Here is a 15,185-nt window from a genome sequence, read left to right as displayed (position 1 = left end):
TATGGGGCATAAAGTGCGAGCACCTAGGTTAAGGCACCGACATCTGCACAATTTCCACCTTCTCCTCCCCCTCCCCATCAAAAACTTCGCCTATAAAAAAGTTACGGCAGTTCTTCTAGATTAATATCTGCCAAGGACAAGCCCTGGAGTCGAGTTTCCTCCAGTCGGATTGCACAGATCTTAAACAAAAAGCCAAATTATAATCTATGATAGAATAAGAGGGATAAAAGTCTAGATCCATCCTGAATCGGCTATATTTATAAAATGATCTTCACAACAAAATCAAAATAATAATAGATCATATTTTCTCACCGAAAGTATGAAGAACATTAACATCGGAAATCAGCAAGGCAGCAAAAGCATGTGCACAATAGAGAATATGAAACAATTCAAATACCTCAGAAACTATATCAAGGAAGGGTTACAGGAAAAATTAGATTGTAAGCCAGAACCTCATAAACATCAGATCTTCCCTACCATGAAAAGAAAATGGAGATATCTAAAAAGATTTCACACTAGAGAAGTATCTCAAGTCTGACAATGTGGGGCTCCTAGGTTGAGAACAATCCTTTATAAGACTGAGGTCTCAGAAGGAATGGAAGCACGTGCCAGAGGTCTATTTTAATTTACTATATATATAATATAACTTAATTGACAAAGTGTAAAACTTCATACGTGTACACCATTCATATATAGAACACAATCATTGAGCAATCCTACCATGATAAGCGTCACTTTGACATTTCACAATCATGCATATTTTAGAAAAATTGCTCCCGAAAAAGAACTAATTAAACGTTGATATTTTCTCATGCTTGAAGAGTATATTGTATGCTAATATTAATTGTATGAATAAATTACAAATCAGTCACATTAATTAGTATGTAAAAATTAAGAGGATCCAGTGTATATTTTCTGAGTACATTTGCCATTTAAAAAGTTATTTAATGTATTAAAAATATATACAACCTGGTCATGTAAGTGGAAAACTGTATGAGCTATAGTCTATATGCATATTCAACTCAATACCTCTATGCAATACCTTACCAAGACCTTTTTGTCTATCCTCTTTTCATAATGCCCCTGTTCGTCAGCTCCACACTTTCTACTCTAAAGAAAACTCCTCTTTGAATCCATTTTTCATAACTTCGCATGATGGAGCCTAATGAGATAGAGTCTCTTTTGGTTCTAATTTACTATATTCATCTCACTCCTATTTTTGACTTATGGTACGATCCTTTATCCATAAGGAGTGAGTGTTCGCATGTAAATCATTTTTTCAATTCTTGACTACTTCTCATCTCTAAAGCACCATATTTCAATGTCCTTAACATATCTATATCTAATATTGATACTCTCCGATACTTCATCGATACATATCCATAGAGTATCGAAATTATTTTTTTGAAAAATAAATAAATTATAAATCCGACACTTTCTGGATATTCGCCGATACTCTTAAAAAATTATGATACGTCCCAGACACCCAAAGTACCATACAAGAGCATCTTAAGGGGGAGAAAAAGGGAAGCATAACTCACAATTAGTTAAATACAAGAGAAAAACATAATATTCAATCTACCAAGTGGAATTGTAGTGAGATACAAAAGTCAGCATGTATATTGCAAAGGAAAGGTAAAACAAATGCATTTGCATAATGTTCATCATAGATTAAACGGGATCGATACTAGTCCTATTTGTGGGCACTAAGTAAATATGTATATCGACATATCGAATATTTATCGTATCTGTATCAGTGCTTCATAGTTTCTCATAATACTAATAATTTTCTTTTGGATAAACTTATTTGGGAACCCAAAGCCCCCTCAAAGGCTAAAGCTTTTTGTCTTGAGTGTTGTTCTTAATAGAATTAACACTAACGACATGCTCCATGAGCACAGCAGGCCTACCAATTTGTCTCCTCTGTATAATGCATGGTTGTGACTCTGAAAGCAAGCCTGACTCTTTTTACATTGCTCAGTGGCAATATTTCTTTGGAATGGGTTGTTTGGGATCTTTGAATAGTCTTGGATCTGCCCTATGGACTGGCATACTTTTTTCTTTACTAAATTTGGAGGTTTTGGCTCATACAAAGATGCCCAAATTCTGTCGCAACTGGTAATGCTCGATTTTTGCTGCTCTTTGTTGTATACAGTTGGAAAGGAACATCAGATTTTCAATCATGTCTCTGGACTTCTTTTTGGGATTAGGTTACTCTTTTACCCCATCCTTTTGGTGCTCAGCACACAGGTTATTAGTTGTGTTTCTTTGGTAATCATGCAGCTTGCAGAGAGGTTTAAGATGCTTTATTGCATGGCTCTGTGACCTTGCTTTAGTTGTTTCATTTTCTTTTCTATGAGGATGTCTTATTATGTTCTTGTATATTTCTCTCTTCTCATATAATAGTATTTCTTTTATTATTAAGTAAATGAAAATTTACAACTAAATATATCATCTATCGAACACATTTGAATCCAATAACCTAATTCCATCAGTCCAAGATGCAGGACATGCCCACTCAATCAAAGCAATCATATTATTAGCCAGTGGGAGTGGGATGATGCACCTCTCTTTAAAACTGCAACCTGATCATACACAATCACGGTATAGTATGACATGCTCAACAGCTTATAATGGCAGTTCAACTGTAGTCAAAGGAACCAAAAGGTGTGCCTAAGGCATTGAGGTGATGTGGGATCAAAACGCTGTACCAATTTAGGAGTGCCTTATTGATAAGGATAACAAAAATATCTTAAAACCGGTCATCTAAATTGCCAACGATGATGCTAATGGAGTGAAGAGTTAGAAGACAGGAAGAATAACCAGTTGCCAGCTTTTAGGACCCTGGGCAACAACCAGCTTAGGGTTTTCAAAATTGAACCTTATAATCTTGTCTTATTATGAATATTATGCTTGAGTAGTTAATTTATGATGAAAATCAATGTAAAATGGTGAAATATTTTAGTTTTTCTCTTTCTAATGTTAATGACTTTCTATACTAAGGTATGCTTTTTGGGCCCTTTTAGCCTCAAGGCATTAAGGCACTCCCTACCACCTCAAGGGTACTTTTCATCTTTGACTGCTTTGGTTCAACTAACCCTCATATCCTAACTTGGACATCGCTAAGCACATGTTTGGTAGTTGAGGATTAGTTTTGAAATAACTACTTTTGGAAGAATGAGTCTATTTGGGATTTTTCACCTAAAACTAATTTTCGGTAATTGGAGGAGAAATATTAAAATTACTTTGAGACAAACTTTTCGGATCCAAAATTTATAATTTAGGTTTGGCAACCAAGTAAGAGAATTTGGCTAGCAAAATTACTTTTTACTCCAAACAAGGACTAAATTCACAAATCACTCCCACCACTTAGCACTCATATCAATTGATAAAAATCAAACAAGACCAGGCAATTCAACTATAAAAAAGTGAACTGGCCATGTATTTTGCCCAATTAACCAAAAAAACTATACACGGAACAGGATTAAAAAACAGATGAACTGTTTAAAACCAGTTGAACCTGTTTTTCCTAAAATGCATATTTTATTCAGCATGACAACGACGATGAAAACAACAATAATAATAACAATAATAAAAAGGATGACTATTGATATTACTGGCTCAAACCATTCACAGTTACATTCCAAAGCTGTACCAGACTCAGGAGAAAGTAGAACAATACTACTTAGTAACTGCATGAATTCCAACTTATCTAAACCTCACAAGATTATCGTTACATAAGTGGATCCTTGACTCAGAAAATAGATGTATAAAAAATTTGATCTCAAGAATAATGATAGGAACTATCATGGCATTGCAATACTCCATTTTAGCACATAATAATGATATATTCATCACATGGGTCAAACAGATGCCATGTAACTGAACTTACCAAAAAAAGTCATGTAAATGATAGATTAATAGGGACATAGGGTATAGGGCAGAGACAAGACCAACTTATTAAAACACTTGAGTTTCTAGATTGTTGATCAAGCAGCCACAGTGTTCCAAGGATGTAATGAGGCTATAAAGTATAATGCATAATGACATAAGGACCAAAAGTAGTCACGTTCAATACCATAACAAACAATGTTTATCCGGAATTAAGCAACAACAAAAATCACATGGTTAAAACTGAAACATATAAAAACATTTTTTTCAGTGGAAAAACATTGGTCACATAAATGAACCATCGAATACCTAACTTATTTAAAATCACCTATTCATTTTTCCCAAAGTCCAATTTCAGATGTATTCTATAACATACCTTACTGTTTCAATAGGTTAACATATGAGAATATGCATAATATTAAAACCAAACTAGCTTATAGTCAGCATTACATCCACTACACGAATTGAAAAGATATTGTTGTGATTCGAACTTTTGAGAAGTAGCATCAACAAGAAGCTCAGAACCATACCTTTAGCAAGGAATTTCTCTTCTAAATCCATTAGTAATCAATAAATGCTACAGTTGCATGGCCCTTGTCTGATAAACAGAGAGAGAGAGAGAGCATTAAAGGGTGTTTGTTTGTATTAGTGGGAAGATCAAAGCAGTGGCATGTACGAATTAATACTTTACTCAATTCCCGGATAAATCGAAATTGCAAATTTCACAGGTAAATTCTTAGTTATGGCATTATGCCAAAGAAATTTTAAAAAAAATCCCGAGAGAACTTAATCAAAGTTTTAACATACTACTAACTTTCTTAAGCAAAAATTATAACAGTTCAAAGATCCAGAACCAACAAGTGCTAGCAATATCAACTAGAAAATTTTGCTTTTGATATTCCACTTCTATACTACCCATACTTCAAGAACAAGTGGTGACATATAATTGGGAAAATTACCATGTGTATAATCAAATACTACTGGGCCAACAAGAAGTTGGTCTAGTGGTGTAAGCTTCACTAGATCCCGGGATGACCAAAAGGTCTAGGGTTTGATTCGTGGGAGAACATTTGTTGATAGGGATTAGTTTCTTACCCACAAGGTGAGGAGATACCTTGGAGTACAAAAAAAATAATACCAGAAAGTGGCTAATGAGCCAAACATACCAAATCAGCAGTCAATGGAATTAATCCACAATGCAGCATAGGAAACTGAAATTAAATGACTCCAATGCGAAATAAACATAGATTAAGGAATAAAAATAAAGTTAAACATTAAATCAGACTCCACCACTTCCAATTTTTGTTTCCCCATTTAATTACAACCTACAATGCTTCATGCAAGAGAACAAAAAACAAACCTCCCCACTACATTCCGAAATCCCAATCATTATTATTATTATAATAGCATGCAAAAAGCAATGTTATTTTCCCCCCCTATAACCTCAACAAAAATCGTAATGGAGGGATATAAGTGACACACTGAATAGTGAAAAGAAGAGTAGAAGCATGAAAAAGTCACACACATTACGATTTAACGGTTCTTCCTATATGCATTGTTCTGCATAAGCATTAACAAGAGGTGAAATCAAAGCGCGCTTTTGTTCCATTACTTTTTTTCCAAAAAAATAGAAACAAATCCAATATTCCAATATACAGAAAGAAATAATGTAGTATTTTCCGACGAAATTACGAAGCAGAATTGATAACACAAAACAAAGTGTGGAACACACGAAGCAGCGAAAAAACGAGAACGAATCTCACGAAAGAGAAAATAACCGTAAAAACGGTGAAAATAAGAGTAATTTACAAGAAAGGAGAGAGAGTGAAGAGAATCTGATAGAAAATGGTTACCTTGGTGAGAATGAGGAGAAAGAATGAATCTAAGGGTTTCTCATTGAATATGATTTGAATGAATCGAAACAGAAGTTTTTTGTGTTGCGTTGATTCTAAGAGAGAGAAACTTGTACTAGTCGTTCACGTTGTAGAAAGGAGTGAGTATGGAGAAACACGCGCTGTTTGCGCAGAAACAGCACGTGTGAAAGTGTGAAAAAGAGGAAAAGCTTGTACAAGCTGGGCACTTTGGGTTTTTTTGCAGCTACCTTAGTCAGCTACTTCTGAGTTCCAACTTACAAGCCCCTGCTATTATCTAACGGCATGGGATGGATTGGTCCGGGTCTCTTCCCGTACCTTAAATATTAGTTAGATCAGTTTAATGAAAATTTAATCTTAGACTCAAAGTTAATTTAAACTCAAATGTCGATTGAGTTAGTATTTAAATGATGACTATATGAGTAGTTTATCACTAGCAACATTCATGTGGTTTCTTCTTCTATCAGTGATCATTCTGGTTGTTCACTTTCTCTCGATGATTTATTTTATCACCATTAAATTATTTTCTCATTAGTAATGACCATTCCATAGTGGTTGTACCAAAATATTTCACAATTACAATACATTTCTAATGATTCTTTGAAATCATATAATTAGTTTGATTGTTATCATTTTGAAATGAATTTTTGTAACAAGCTTCAAGCTTTACCTTGATGGATGTGTTAGATATATTTGAATTGATAGAGCATGATCTTGTTTAGGATTTAGTTAATTTCATTCTATTTGAATTAATTTGTAGCTTATCATATTAGTTATTACTTAGATTATTATTATCTTATCATTTGTAATAACTTTTGTCTATTTAATAAAGAGGAGGATCCACTTACTCCAAGAGTTAGTTTTTTAAACTTATTATCTATCCTAACCATCAATTATATGGACATCTAATGATTTAGATCTACTCAATAGTTCAAACCATTTGATTTCCCTAGAATTGATGGCTAGGATAAGGAGTAAATTTAGAAAACTTACCATTAGAGTAAGTAGATCCCTCCCTCATAATAAATATTTAAATTGATTCATATTTGAGTTTCACCAAATCATCCTCGAGAATAAAATATCTTTTTATACTAGAAGATAACTTATCTCCTCTAGCCAGTAAAATTATGAGATGAATGCTATTTTGTTTAGTTTTTAAAATATTTTTGTAGAAAATAATTAAATATTACACATATCATGATTTTAATAACTGAAGATATTTTATTCTCATCCTATTTATCGTAATAAATTTCTACAAAATCACCTGTTGACATTTGATAAACTCAACAAGGTGAACATGGGATTGCGAATGGCTGAGTCTGGGTTCTGCTTCTGCCTGCAGGGAAAGTACATAAAGCTGGATTCTCTGTGCTATTGGTACGTGTAATCACTATTATACTTATTGCGCATAAGTAACATTATTATTTTGCTTTTATTATTACTAGCATTGACGGACAATTTGTATATGTGGATCCACATTCTTATTTTACTATATTAAATATTCAATTTTTATATATATTTTATTTTAGAGAATTATAATGTTTTATTATTGATTATACTTTATATTATAATTTTTTGTATTTATTATAATGTCCAAATTTTTTGTAGAAATAAAAAATGTTAAGAGCAAAATAGGAATACTAGTATGGCGAGAAACATTTCGTGTATGTTGACCCACATTTTTACTTTCTGGTATGAAAGATTTATGTTTTATATATTTTATTTTGGTGAATCAAAATATTTGTTCATATTAAATGTAATTTATATTGTAATTTTTATTTAACTAATTTTATATTATATTTGTTTGTCTTTATTTTAATTGTGAAATTAAGGTGATGGGTGGTTAAGATATTAGTGGTTATTTCATATAATTATATATTTTCTCTGTATATATAATATAGATATTTAGTATCAAATAATTTTCAAATAATATGTTGGTCCAGTGGTGTACGATGCTAGTAGATCCTAAGATAATCAAAAGTTATCGTTCAATTTGATAGAACAACATTTATTAAAAAGGATAATCATGCACCTCAAAAGATAGCTTCTTATTCATAAGTTAAAGGAATATCCTTAATAGTATCTAAAAAAAATTAAGAGGGTTGGGTACAACAATATACATTGTTTTTATATTTATCAATAATAATAATTTATGACATTATGAATTGAAAAAAATCACATTAAATATTCAATCTTTATATATTTTATTTTAGAGAATTATAATGTTTTATTATTGATTATACTTTATATTATAATTTTTTTGTATTTATTATAATGTCCATTTTTTTTGTAGAAATAAAAAATGCTAAGAGCAAAATAGGAATACTAGTATGGTGAGAAACATTTCGTGTATGTTAGCCCACATTTTTACTTTCTGGTATGAAAGATTTAAGTTTTATATATTTTATTTTGGTGAATCAAAATATTTGTTCATATTAAATGTAATTTATATTGTAATTTTTATTTAACTAATTTTATATTATATTTGTTTGTCTTTATTTTAATTGTGAAATTAAGGTGATGGGTGGTTAAGATATTAGTGGTTATTTCATATAATTATATATTTTCTCTTTATATATAGTATAGATATTTAGTATCAAATAATTTTCAAATAATATGTTGTTCCAGTGGTGTACGATGCTAGTAGATCCTAAGATAATCAAAAGTTATCGTTCAATTTGATAGAACAACATTTATTAAAAAGGACAATCATACACCTCAAAAGATAGTTTCTTATTCATAAGTTAAAGGAATATCCTTAATAGTATCTAAGAGGGTTGGGTACAACAATATACATTGTTTTTATATTTATCAATAATAATCATTTATGACATTATGAATTGAAAAAAATCACATCAATATTTTGTTGAAGTGAATTTCTGGGAAGTTTTTATAAATTGAGATTGTTACCCAGACAAGCTTAATTTATAAAAAAAATTAATAACTCAAATAAGAAAGACAATACATACCAAATGCGCCCAATCAAAATAATTAGGAGCTTTGACAAAAAAGCTAAATAAGCCAAAAATAGTAAATATCATGTGGTAAAAATTTATATTAATTTTAATACAAATATTTACTGTTCTAGTAAATACTATTCTATATCGTTTTTCATAAGTAGAATAGTTTTACATGAGTAAGAAAGTTGGTATTGATATTAAATTTGCCAAAATCAGATTTTCTAATCATACTTAATCACCTAACTCATCCATTTTCTCTTTTCACTTAATATTTTTTTCTTTCTTTTATAGAAATAAAAATATTATTATAATAAAAATTCCATAAATGGTTATGTAAAACATATGAAAATCAAATTTTCAAAAGAGTTCTATTATAAAAAAGATCTGAAATGTATCATGTTTGAGTGTGGAGATGCTCTCCATTTGTCTAATCTAATAATTATCATTGTTTAAACATAATTAGTTAATTTAATATTTACTATACAAATAAATTATTCAATAACTCCATCTTATCCCTTTCCTAGGAAATGGTGAAAATGTGAACTCTATTTTTAGACTTAAAATTGATGCATGTGTTTGGCGTAAAGTAATTTCCCATATTAATAATTAATAACTTGTTACCATACATTTAATTTTTTGATAGTTAATCATAATCAAAGTGAATGATGACTAGACAAACCTTAACAACTAAAAGGGTTTTTTTTGTTACATGTGAAAGAAACAAACTAAGCTAACAAAGAACCTCTATCATAGAAGAGGGTGGCAGTTTCCAAATTTGCATTGACATGTTGTCTTGGATAGCTTGCTTGGTTAGTATATCAGCAACAACATTAAGATCCATAGGGATGTGAGATAGAGTGATAACACAACCCCTTTGCCACATATCCTTAATTCTTGTGATTATATCACGATACCAATGCTCCTCCAAATCAACATAATTAGTCAACAACTTCACCACCTCCAATCAATGTGATTCACATCGTATGTCCTTATAGCCTAGCTGCCAAGCATGCTTAATGGTCTCCTCCATAGTTGTCAATTCCGCATGAAGAGGACTCCCATTATGAGCATTACCTGAAATTGTAGAAATCCAACGACCATCATGATCATGTAAAACACCTGCTCAACCTGATCGATTTATTCAAGTATGAAGGCTCACATTGGATATGCGGGGATGCGTGAAAAAGTTTATAAGTAGAAAAAGTCTATAGAACTAATGTCTTAAGGTTTTGGTTCAAGACATGGTGTCTCATTTGTGGTTCTCCACTCTTCTCATACCCCAATATATCCAATGTGTATGGTACCCACACTTGAGGGGAGCACACTGGAAAGTGTGTGGTACCCACACTGGAAAGTGTGTGGTACCCACACTTGAGGGGGAGATTGTTGGGTTTATTCAAGTGTGAAGTTTGCACATTGGATATGCGATGAAGAGTGAAAGAGTTTATAAGTAGAAAAAGACCCATAGAACTAATGCCTCAAGGTTTTGATTCAAGACATGATGTCTCATTTATGGCTTTCCACTCTTCTTATATCTCAGTAACAACGGAACTCCTCGGTGGATGGAGGCTCCCTGATTGTAGTCTGATCCAACACAACCCATGTAGGATAAACTCTGAATCCAACATCCATCAACATTAACCCTGATCTTCCCACGCTCAGGGTTTACCGAAGTCGTAGGCTTATAGGATAACCTCCCCCATCGGCTAAACTCCCTTACCATAGTAGTGATCTGGCAAATAACAAAGTCAAGGGGACAAGTATGCTCATCAAAGAAGTGGTTATTACGCCATTTCCAAATCCACCACATAATAGAGATGGGTAGAACATGATTTTTGTGTTGAAGCATGATTACAAACCAATTTTGAAATGTGATCCTTATCGCAAAGGCTGACAATAAGCAAAATATCATGGCACACATTTTGGAAGTCTCTTTAACATTCTAATGTCTTCAACTAAGACACTGAAATAAATATCCATGTTATGACTTGTTTGTCTAGGACTTTAAGTCATTAAACTTAACATAATGAATTTGTGTTTCATATATCTAATGATATTATAGTTTGATTGTTGTTGTAGGCTTGACTAAAGCTTTTTGAAAGCATATCTAACTTAACAAGTTATACTTTATGTAATTTGAAATACCTACTAAACATAACATACCTTTAAACTTAACTGTCTTATACTATTTTTCTTGGGTACATTGTGTTATAGTATTTCAATATAACTAAAATCATGTTTCCATCCTGACTGGTGTGTGTGCGAGCCTCATTGATATGAACTCCAAAGAGCCTAACCTTGAAATTGATGGCCTTGAAGGCATAAGTGGTCCTATGACTAGGGCTAGGGCAAAAAGGGCTCAAAATGCCCTTGGACAACTCATAATGTTGATCCATGTTGGTGAGTCAAAGATAGCCCAATGGGGTCTAAAGATGCTCACTAGCATCTTGGTCCATGGTTCTGACCGAGCCAATGATGGACCGGGCCATGCGCATGAGACAGGCCACGGGTCTCACTCAGGCGCCAAAATTGGCTCTGGCATTGAGCCAGACGCATCAGGCATGAAACCTGACCGAGATAACTCTGACCGAGTTGAGGTATCTAGTGCACCCAATGTTGCACCAGGCGCTGGGTCAAATTGGCTTGGCCAGGAAATCTGTCTGAGGAATATGCGCCTACTGTTCCGCATCAGGCACTGAGCTTAGCCTGACCGAGTCAAGCCTAACTAATTTAATTAGCATTGAGAAATTTTAATTTTTATAATAAATGTGTGGGCTAATTTTTGTCCAACACTTAGATAATTTATTTTCAATGTTTTAATCATAAATCTGCCCATAAAAAATTGACCAGAATGAAAAATGGCTAGTGGATGACTAAGTCAAGCCTAAAAGTGTAACCGACACTTTAATGCTAACTTATATTTTTCGAGAACCAAAGTCATTATAACTTAGTTTAATATTATTTGGCAGGTAAATAAAGACTATTGTAGCTGTTGGAGGAGGATTGCTCGAAGGGAATCAAAATATGATCGTGGAAGAGCGTAATGGAGCATTTATGGGGCTTAAACACATTGTTTGGACCGTTGGAGCTAAATTCACTTGAGCACATTTCATCCAGAGGGATCCTAAGTTAATTTCAGAGTTGTTGGAGCAAAGATGCTCATGTGGAATTAACATGTGGTCGTTGGAGACCTTAATGGTGCATTATGCACATGTTCTAGCTGTTGGCAGCCTACCAACTTGCACCAACGACATTCTAAGCTATTTAGTGCATCTTTAATCAACACTTAGCCGAGGGAATTTCATCCCTTAGCAAAGGAATCCTATGCCAAGATCAAGTGTACCCCAGGATCATTAAGAAGGCTTAACTACAACAATTTCCATGTGCTGAATTAGAAGAATCCAATGGAGCTCATCAAAGCTTAGCCGTGGGCATTAACGAGTCATCAAGTCTCATTCATCCTATGACTTAATTGTGAGCCGTGCACTTAGGGAAGAATGGAATGCCATGCTCATCACTATCCAACCGTGGCAATCAAGGCATCCTAGGCCTAAGTCATTAAGTTTGTCTTTCAATTGTAATAAAGCACACGAAACACATGTGCTCATATATTTACCATCCGAATGTAGTCTAGTTGAGGGGTAGATTCATTTGGTTTATGGAATCCAATGTTAAGATTACCATGCATTAGTCTTAGTAGCAAACCATAGGAGCCTAGTGGCTTGCCTATAAATGTAAGTCTTTTGCAATGGAATAAACAAGTTAAGTTAAGTTGAATTCTTTGTGAATAAAAAAGGATTATATCCTTGTGAGAGTATTCTCCAAACCTTCTTGGCTGAACCAAGATTAGAAGTTCTTGTGGCGAGCATCACTTTGGCTTATCAACACCTCAAGTGTTGTGGCGCCTTCACCTCAAATCTACTCCATCTTCTTTTATCCAATTTCATATTTCCGCTGCTTACTCTTAAAATCTCTACTCAACCGTGAGCTTGGGCCAAGCACCAACCAAGATAGATCGTTCAAGAGCCTTTTAACCAAGAGGTTCACATCACCCATGTACACACATGCTTAAAGGCTACTAGTTTTTTTTTGTTACAAAGGAAATAAGCAACAACTAGACAAGAAGATCCGAGCACAAGATATGAATCGCACTAGAGTGAGGAAATCTCCAAATACGATGAATAACTCCTTCTACTAAAGCTTCCCGAGAAAGAGCATCAGCCACCATGTTAGGAAGGGAAGCCAAGCCACTAAGTTCCAACTTCGACTTTGACCACCTTTCACCCAAACACAATTCCGAATCATTTTATCAATGTGATCACAAGTAGACTCAGGGAGCCAAAGGGCCTGCATTGGATAGATAGGAAGGGAAGCTAGAACAAAATTTGCAAGGCAAAGCTTCCCAACCTTGTTCAACAGTTTATTCTTCCAAGAAGCTAATCTAGAGTTGATTTTATCGATGATAGGCGCAAAATCAGCCCTTGTAACTCTCCCTTTGAGCAAGGGAATACCCAAATACTTACCAAGGTTACTAGCTCTCTCAATCCCGGAAATAGCCGATAATTCTTCTTGCTTCCTCCTATCCACATTCTTTGAACAGAACATTCTAGATTTTTCCTTATTCACTTTCAAACCAGAGGTTTGGCAAAAGTCTTGAAGAGTGCTGGAAATCAACCTCATTTGATCCTTGGTAGCTTGACAAAAAAGTAAAACATCATCAACAAAGAAGAGATGTGAGATACCTATTCCTTCCTTTGTGATACGAAAAAACTTCCATTTCTCCTCCCAGACTAGCTTCTGAATTTGGATAGCAAGTCTCTCCATACAAAGCACAAACAAATACAGGGATAACACGTCGCCCTGCCGGAGCCCCCTTTGTGGAGTGAAAAGAGGAAGTTGAGATCCATTCCAAAGAATTGAAATATTTGAAGCCTAAACACTCAACATGATTAAATCCACAATAGCAGGAGGAAACCCAAAGTCATGTAACATTGCTCGAAGAAAATCCCAACTAACTCTGTCATAGGCTTTCTCCAGGTCAATTTTAACAGCCACTAATCCACCTCTCCTCTTGTACATATGAATCGTATGCATGACCTCCTACGTCAAAATAATATTCTCTTTAGTAACACGACCTGGGATGAAGCTTCCCTGAAGTAGTCCAACTAGATCATTGAGTAACGGTCTAAACCTGTTAACCAACACTTTGGTGATTGTTAGGTATCAGTGGCTAAAATACACCTAGAAGGGAGGGTTGAATAGGTGTAGCGGTCAGAGTATCCGCTTTTTCGAAAACAACAAATTATTCAAAAATAACCCCAGATTAATCGATTAACAGAATACAAATAATCGATTAACACAATTACTATAATCGATTAAATCAACTCAGAAATTACAAACAGATTCGGTTTCTTGCACAACAATTAACCGAGATTTAAACGAATATACAAAGCTTACGAAACATCAGAATTACACTAGTATAGTATGGAAACAAAATATAGCAATTAAAACAACTATTCAACGTAACCGATTAAAGCAATAAAGAGAGAAAGAGAGAGAGAGAGAGAAAAATCCTGCAACATGATTTTTATCCTGGTTCGTTTGCGTGTCCACTTGCAAACTACATCCAGGCCTCCCGGCTGATCTGATAGATTTTTCTTCACTATAATTGAAATAATGTTTTACAAGCAACTTGAAACATAAAGAAACTTATTCCTTGGTTTGACTCCCTTCCTACCGCCCAAGAAAACCTTTCTCGCAGTGTAGGCCCAGCCAAGAACCTATTCTTCCTATAAAGAACACTAAGCTATCGAAGATACAACACAATCTCGTTGGTGGTAAGACACCTTGAGATTCCCAATGTTACAACACTTTTCACAGCAAAAACATAGAGTAAACTAAAGCAATTGTGATGCTCAAAATAGACAATTAAGATCTTACTCTAAAACTCTAATACAAGACTCATATAACATGACAATGTATTAGTTGAAAACAGTTTTTACAGAATGCAAAATCTTCACAAAAACATCAATGAATGCATGAACATGTGAGGTGAAATAGTGAGAAATTAAACATGAAATGCCTCTCAATCCTAAAGCATAGAATTCTCTCTTTTCTAATCTCACAAATGCAATGTCATATAGATGCAACACTTAACACGAAATATGCTCTAACTCTCTAAAAAATGCAACATGCAAGTTATGACTACAGTTCTGAAAACGTAGTTTATAAAGAATCATTTCTGCAGCCCAGATAATTGATTAATCAGTTCTGAAAACGCAGTTTATAAAGAATCATTTCTGCAGCCTAGTTAATCGATTAAAACCTTGGTTAATCGTTTAACACGGTTTAAAATCATAACTGATTCTGTTTTTTAAGTTTTCAGTTTCAACAACTTCTCAAAAACTTATGTTAATCGATTAAATCGTGCCTTAATCGATTAACAACATATTTCTAAGTGTAT

At 33.7% G+C, this 15,185-nt stretch overlaps 1 long non-coding RNA gene across 3 annotated transcripts; it reads right to left on the bottom strand.

The window, feature by feature from the left end:
* Positions 1-67: 67 nt before the first annotated feature.
* On the bottom strand, positions 68-5,974 carry LOC109340446. 3 transcript variants are annotated; one of them, XR_002106796.1, is made up of 3 exons: positions 5,745-5,974; positions 4,422-4,489; positions 68-629 (listed from the first exon to the last, which is right to left on the bottom strand). It is a non-coding gene; the product is annotated as an uncharacterized LOC109340446 (long non-coding RNA). The 3 variants fall into 3 exon arrangements; XR_002106798.1 differs by having other exon boundaries at positions 68-616; XR_002106797.1 differs by having other exon boundaries at positions 68-578.
* Positions 5,975-15,185: the final 9,211 nt, after the last annotated feature.

The sequence above is a fragment of the Lupinus angustifolius genome, unplaced genomic scaffold (genome assembly GCF_001865875.1).
Source record: "Lupinus angustifolius cultivar Tanjil unplaced genomic scaffold, LupAngTanjil_v1.0 Scaffold_172_26, whole genome shotgun sequence".
Lineage (NCBI taxonomy): Eukaryota > Viridiplantae > Streptophyta > Magnoliopsida > Fabales > Fabaceae > Lupinus > Lupinus angustifolius.
This window is presented reverse-complemented; position numbering and strand designations above follow the sequence as displayed.